The 8,176-nt window shown below is 36.4% G+C and overlaps 1 non-coding gene across 1 annotated transcript; it reads right to left on the minus strand.

Moving 5' to 3' along the window:
* Positions 1–3,403: 3,403 nt before the first annotated feature.
* Positions 3,404–3,477, minus strand: TRNAV-CAC (transfer RNA valine (anticodon CAC)). The gene has a single exon. It is a non-coding gene; the product is annotated as a tRNA-Val (tRNA).
* Between the last annotated feature and the right edge of the window lie 4,699 nt (positions 3,478–8,176).

Consider the following 8,176-nt stretch of genomic DNA (forward strand, 5'->3'; position numbering starts at 1 on the left):
TTTACTATCTTTATTCCTTTGTTTTGCATATTCTTTGAGGTTTTGTTTCCTTGGTAGGAGAGGAGTGCAAACCTTGCATTTTCATGGCAAAATAGAGCTAAATTGATCGAATCTAATGACCAAGCATCAAAGAGAAGACAAGACTAGAAGGCCTTTGTACATATTATAGTAGATGGGCAATGATGAAGAAATCCTTGCATCCCCGACTAAATCCCGGAGGATTATTGGAAGAAGAGAGGAAGAAAAGAAGAAAAGAAAAGCTGTGACGAAATCCGCTCGTCCAGCCAAGAAGACTCACGTCCAACACTGGAGGAATCCGAGCGTCTTTACCATAAGGACGCCCGTCCAACCACGCCCCAATCCGCTCGTCCAGCATACCAATCCGCCCGTCCAGCCACCGCGAAATCCGCCCGTCCCGACGCCTTGGACGCCCGGATTCTCTTACGGGCCCACACGTCCCCTTCTTCCCTCCATGAAAGATGCGCATATTTATGAAAGACCGGCAAAAAGGAGACTCGCGTCTTTTTTGAGAGGAGCGATTCCTCAAGGACTTAATCGTCATTTAAGCCCTTAGTAAACCCTAATTTGTGTACCTAATCCCCACTATAAATACCCCATTAGTCTAATTAGATGAATCATGTTCTTCTTATCAATCTTTAGTGTAGTTTATATCATTCTAATCTCTTCTTAGTCTTTTAATCAACTTCTAATCAAATATTAATACAAATCTCATTTCCTTAATTTCTCTTTTGTTCATCTTTTATTTTGGGTAATTGAAGATTATTTGGGTTATTATTGGGAGATTGACAACCTTCCAATCATTCATCAAGTACTTCTATTATTCTTTGCTTTATTTTGGAATCATTAGTAGGTATAATTCTCTTAATCTCTTTTTAATTATTGTTAATCATCTTCATTTATTCATTATGTTTTGCTTTGTTAATATGATTGACAACCTTGTTAACATGTTAAACTTGATAATGAGTGAGTAGTTTTCTTAACTAGGGTTAATGGGTAATTAGGGAAAACCAACATGGGGGATGATTTATGCTTAATTTAATATGTTTTCATAGTTTATTTGTTTGCTTGTTGTGATCTCAACTTATGCACATATTATGTTTGATGAAATGCGAGCCTATGAATCCTTGCATTTTTTGCCCATCACTTACCTTTTCAATGAGACTTGTAAGACATAAACCAACTCGAGTCTTATTAGACCATGCATATAGTTGAGTAGGAAGGATTAAGTCGACTTGTAGGTGTTGTACAATATAATCGATTCGGCTCCAGGACCCAAACCTTCCTAGGATTGTAAGATATAAACCAACTCAATCCATCACAACAATAATTGCTTACTTATAATTTGAGAATATGTTTGTATGATCAATTCCCATGAATCCCCTATGACCCCATGACACCCTATTGCTTTTAATCAATTGTTTACATCTCATTTTAATTATCTTGCTTGTTTACTTTTATTGCTATTTAGTTTTGTGATCTTCTCATCTCAACCCAAATCGTAACACCCCTAGACACCACTACTTGCAATCGAAAATCCTACATCAATACCCGTCCCTTGGGATCTGACCTTTACTTGCATCTTTACTAATAGTAGAGTTGTTTGTGAAGTTATAAATATTGTTTTGGTCTAGGTGCTCCTAACGACAAGTAACCGAAAACTAAGCTCCAAGTGAGCTCGACCAGACCTTCATTGAGGTTTATTCAAATTCAGAACTACCAAGAACAATAAATTATTGTAAGCAAGAAGAAACAAGCATTATTACTCAATTGAATAAACAGATCCCATTACTGTAAACACCAAGAGACACCCAATCACCAGTTAAAAACCAACAATAAAATCACCACCAGACACCCTAACACCAACATTATCATAATAACAGCAAGAAAAATCCAACATACATGATCCCTTCATTAAATCACGTCAGCAGTAAAACCCGACAATAAAACCACAGATGTAAACAGAAATCCCTAACACCATAAATATCATAATAACAGCAACAAAAACCCAACCAACAATAAAATCACCACCTGACACCCTAACACCACCAACATCATAATAACAGCAAGAAAAAAACCCAACAAGATCCCTCCATTAAATCACATCAGTAGTAAAAACCCAACAATAAAACCACAGATATAAACAGGAATCCCTAACACCATAAACATCATAATAACAGCAACAAAAACCTAACAAGATCCCTCAAGTAAATCCCATCACCAGTTTAAATAAAACATTCAATTAAGATGTAAAAACATCATAAAATAACAATAAAAGGATGAGTTTAAGATTTATATCAATTACTTAGATGAATTACAACGATTATCAAATAGTCTCTTCGCATATGCTCTTAACTTCTTTGAACTTGTGATTCGGGCTCGCTCTCCACATGTTCATCTTTATTCTCACCAGATCTACTACCCTTTTCAATTCCAAGACGGACATCAAGCATGACATCGTTCTCAGGGGACTTAGGAATATTACAAAAACCATCATCGAACTCAGTCAACCTGAGTCCCTAAATCATCCAGATCTAGATAGTCAGACACAATCGTGTTTGGAGGAGGTGAGTCAGGACAAGATTCATCGTGTTCATGTTCATCATCATCATCATCATCTTCTTCTTCTTCTTCTTTTTCTTCTTCTTCTTCTTCTTCTTTTGATGAACCAAGCTGGAACAAATCAAGAAAACATTGAAGACACTCCTTAGAACTGTTTGCATGTGGATGTGCCATGAAGATTTAAGAAAGAAGATAAAAAGTTTGAGTGATGGAGGATGAAGAATAAGGATTGGTGTTTAAAGAGGATGGATATTTAAGGAAAATAAATGTAAAACAGACGGGATTTTACAAGTAACAGGGGAAATGGCGAGGGATAAGACTGTTGGAGGTGGGGTTAGAGAGATAGAGAATGAAGGATTTAGGGTTTCAGAAAATTCTAGAGAGTGTTTAGAGAGAAGTGGGAGAGGAGTAAATGGGGGTTGGGGGATATTTATGGGACCGAGGTTCAAAATATTTGAACGGGTATATGGATTGGGGTGGGGTGGGGTGGGTTAGGAAAATTTGTAGGGAAGGATTAGTATATTGGGTTGAGTTAGGGGTTACTAAGTTGTCCAAATTATAACTAGGGTGAGTTTTGATGATTAAATATAGTGACCAAGCAGTGGTAATATGTGTAAATAAGAGGTTATAATTAGGATAAAATGGTCATTTGTCATTTCTTTTTTGGAAAGTGGTAGAGTGGAGTTGAATGAATGAAAATGAAAATATGGTAGAGTGAGTTGAATGGAGGAATTAAGTACTAAAAACAAAAAAAAAATAACATTGTATAATGGTTTAAGAGTTAAGAGCACCATCTCCATTTATGAAGCACAAAAATTGAAAATGACTGAGCCCGAGTTCAAACCAGGGACCTCTAGTGTGTGAGACTAGCGTGATAACCGACTACACCACCCAGACATGGATGAAAGAATCTTCACTTGTTGAGTAAATATTTCATTTTAGGGCCTGATATAGCTCTAATTAATGAGGAGGAGATATGTGTGGGGAAATAATTACCCACCAAATTGATTCAGGGAGAGATTTTTTCCCTGACACAAGGTTTGACCTTTCTGGGAAATAGTCATGGCTTAATACTTCCCCAAGTTTGGTATGGGGTTAAATTTTCCAGCTGCATTTCATCACAAAGGGACCAAACAATATAACCATGTGCAAAGCTGCCATACTTTTAATTATACCATTAATCCAACATTATCAAACTTTTCACTTTATTACATAGCCAAAAAAGTGGCCTAATTTTACAAACCAAAAATAAAAACAAAAATTAAATTGTTCATAATCATCAAAACAATCTAAGGCATGTTTAAAATCATGGTAAAAAAGTCGTATTTCTCGTTTTCGTCCGTCAAGTCACGAAAGACAGTAACGTCACTCTCCGTCATAATTGAGCACAAAGTAAGAATGTTCGCCCTTGGAATACCTTGAACCTTCCCCAACTCTTCACGTAAACCAACCTTATAATTTTTCGGTGCTTCTAACATAGTAGTGAGTTGAGCAATCTGAGCAGAACTGTTTTCAAGCATTGTTCCCATTAGATTTTCAAAACTTTTCTGAACATTCAAGATCTCCTTATTTTTACGAAGCCTTTTCTTACATGGTCGCTTCCAACTTTCATCTCTACATCTTTTACTAGTTTCGGAACCTTCAGTTAGTTCGCCACTTTGAACCTCTTGTTGTGCATTTCTACTTGTCTCATCAATTCCATCTTGGTCATCTGTATCAAGAGGCATATTACCCTTAGCACCCGTTGGCCTATCTTTAGAATAGATTTCTTCCATTCATCAAAGAGCGGAAATGGTTTCCGAAACATCCTTTTGGCATCTTTGTGATTCTAATAAGCACAAAATCATATAACACGTCAACCTGAGCTATATAAAGCAAACCAGCAGCTATATCAGCAAAAGTGCTGCTAGATCAGATAGACATATCAGAAAGTAGCATAAGAAACAGCAAGTTATGGGGACACGACATTAAGTACTCACACAGTAACACACCAAACTACTGATTTTTTTTTTTTTTTTCTTTCGGACACCTTTTATATTCCGATTTCACCCTTAAAAAAAACTTAATTACCCTCTTCATTGTATTTATGTTGTCCCCTGTTATCTCAAAAATAGAGACGATATAAATGAAATGGAGCGAGTAATAAACAAGTTGCAATCTGTACTACTAAATTAATACATGTAAAACACAAAGCAACGCAAAAGCGATACTGGACTTTCCGTTTCAACTGGATGCATTCCATTCAGAAACAAGCTTTTGTAATAATCTTTTTAGAGAAGGAGCTTTACATCAATTCAAACAAAATATGAATGTCGGCAATATGCTGACATAATATGGACGAGATGCGTTTAATACTATAATAAAGGGCAAGTTGTGGACATTTTGTATGAGAAAATGTAATGATAATGCAGCACACAGTCAAGTCATCACATTACAATCACACTGTTTGTATATAAACTATGCAGCCAGTGCAGTGCAACAAGTGAATCAAGTTTAACACATCATATAAGTTAATGAACTACAATAAAAAAAAGGTAATAATAAAAATGAGCACCTTATACCATCCGTCATACATTTTGCGGTCACCGGCTACCATCTTTAGATCATTATCCCCTCCAAATCTGCCGCCCTTCTATTTAATATCAAGCAATGCATTAAACTGTTTTCTGAGATAACCAAGCTTTGATTCGATGTTAGTTGCTTTAAGTTCAGAATCTGGCAATTTTTCTGAAATTAACTTCTCCAAATGAACCAAATACCAAGACTTGAACCCACCCTCAACCTTCCATCTTCCATCCAAATGCAAGGATGACAACAAATTCACCAACAAAGTATCTTCCTCCACAGTCCACCTTCTCGGACCGATCTTTTCAGTATTAGTTTCAATTTCGGTCGTCATAAAGACTATGTATAATGTTTTTAAAGAGTAAACTACCGTTAAAAATTGTACTTCATTGAAAAACAGTTGAAAGTTTACAATATAATAGCTAACACGTTCACAGACAAATAATTGAAACATCTAAGAAAGCAATCAAACATAATCTATAAACTTAAATGGCCTACGAAATCGCCAACTATCATACATCTCTTTAGCTAAATTGTCTCTCCATCCCGTCCAAGACTCAGACGTATCAATTGCAGCTATACGATCTTCATTATCATCCATAAACTGTCTACCATATTCTGTATCTAACAAAGCTTCCATTTGATCGAAACTCATTTCTCGACGGATCAAATTATGAATAAGACAACAAGCACTAATAATGTCAGTATGAGTATCCGGTTTATAAAAACTATAGTTTCTAAGTATTGCCTAACGCATTTTGAGCAACCCAAAACACCTTTCAATGACATTTCGTGCTGATGAGTGTTTCATATTATAGAATTGCATGTGGTTAACCTGCTGCCGACCATCTTTCCATTCATTGAGATGATATCTTGTCCCTCGATAAGGAGCAAGAAAGCCTTCACCGTTTGTAAAACCAGCATCAACTAGGTAATAACTACCTATCAAGTTAAAAGTTAACAAGTTTAAATAATTTTATTTACTTCCAACATCTTTGTAACTGAAAAACAGTGGGAGACATTCTTCACCATGAGAAACTATAAGAGGATGTCGTCTACTAACAACATCTTGGAGGACTCTACCATCGGCCGCCGAACCTTCCCAGACGGGCAAAACATAGGTAAATTGCATATCCTTAATACTAGCCGCTAAAACATTTGTAGCTATTTGTCCTTTTCTTGTACGGTATTTAGGGTTGTCAGTGATAGGAACCATTAACTTTATGCGTGTTTCATCTAAAGCTCCAAGGCAATTCTACATACCATTGAAAATTCAAAAGAAAGTGAATAAAAAAAAAGAAAAACAGTAACCTATGGACAAGGGCCTTATTAAGATGACTAGCTTTACCTTAAACCATTTCCACCTTGAATCACCGCAATCCTCTTCAATAGGTTGTGGACTCTTTATCAAATACTTATACAAGCGTAAAATAGCTCTTAAAATTTGAGGGAAGTTCCGACTCACGGTTTATTTTGACCTTTTCAAACGATGCACAAGCATTCGTTACTTCTGGTCATGTGCTAATATATTTAAAAATATATCCACCATTTCTTCTAAAAACATGTTTTTTTGACTCTTTCAGAAGACCATAAGTTCGAATTAACCCACAAAGCACATCGAATGTAAACTTGTCCATTCTAAGTTGATCTAAGCAACTTAGATCAGAATGTAGAAACTCCTGTATATTTTTTAATCCTTGACTCATGGTTCGTTTAGCTGCGTGAGAGGTTTTCTTGCGAGGTATTTTCATAGTTTCTAATATTGCTATCATGCAATAACAAATAGATATCAAGATCATAGATCTCATTCTAATAAACCAAATAAGACCAACTACGGTTTTTTGCTTCCGTGACAATAACCTACGCGCCATAACTGCATACAAGGTCATAAAAAAAACATGTAAACTAATCAATAGAGACAAGTAGACAATCAACTTAGAAGACAACACATATGAAACCAACCATCATACTACTCAATCAAATAATGACATCCGAAAACTATTCCAAATTAACTATACGATATTATAAGATTACTAAACTTCCAAGCAAAAATAGACCAAGATAATCAAGTCAATCAGATTACTAAACTTACATGAGAATGATCTAGGATGGTTAGTACAAATGTACAATGAACTAGTTTTTGACTTCTATAACCTTAACCCAACATGTGACCCACATGACCCAACCTATATTAATCTGGACCAGTATAAACCGCTCCGACCCGCCGAAGACATTTAACACGTCTAGACTCTGGTATAGTCTACTAAGTAATTGCTAAACTCTAATCTCACAGAACTAATTCAACCCGGTCCCTTCCATATACCACTCTCTCCCCCTTTGCTCCTTCCCTCCCTGCTTCGATCTCCAATTGTTTTTGAAACCCAATTTAACTAATTTTTCCCCAATTTTATATCAAACTCTAAGTTTATTCGATCAAAGGGTAGAGATCATCATGGTTCCTAAGCGATATCCGGAAGTTAAAACAGGTTAGAAATGAATGCCCACCAACTGTTTGATGAAATGCTTAAGTGACAGAATTATAAATTTACGAACATTTTTGTGATGATATGATTTTGAAGGTATTCAGTGGGCTAATGTGATGAAAAGAATGGGTGTCGGAAAAGACGATTGGCCATTCTAGAAAGCGATAGGAAAAGGATTGCTATGCTCATATGCATTGTTTGGGACAATGTTGCTTTATAATGAGACATCGCTGCACGGGTGGTGGACACTTAAGCCACGTCCTAAGGAGGAGAAAGAGCTAGCTCAGTTGTATGAGATGTTATTCGAAAGATGCAGAAACAGAAGGAGAATAGAAATACCAGTTGAAGACGAATTATAAGCGATCAGAAAAATAAGAAACCCGTAAGTAGTGTCGTGGTAAAAGCCACTGCCTTGAAAACTATTTCTCCGGTACGACCGTGGTGGCGATCAGCTAGTGCCGGTAGTTCCCTAAGGATAACACTACAATCTCCACGCAGTTCCGCCCACTCGGAACTGTGAGACTTGGAACGAAATTAACAGCAGTACC

Source organism: Silene latifolia, chromosome Y, assembly GCF_048544455.1.
Source record: "Silene latifolia isolate original U9 population chromosome Y, ASM4854445v1, whole genome shotgun sequence".
In the NCBI taxonomy this organism is placed as follows: Eukaryota; Viridiplantae; Streptophyta; class Magnoliopsida; order Caryophyllales; family Caryophyllaceae; genus Silene; species Silene latifolia.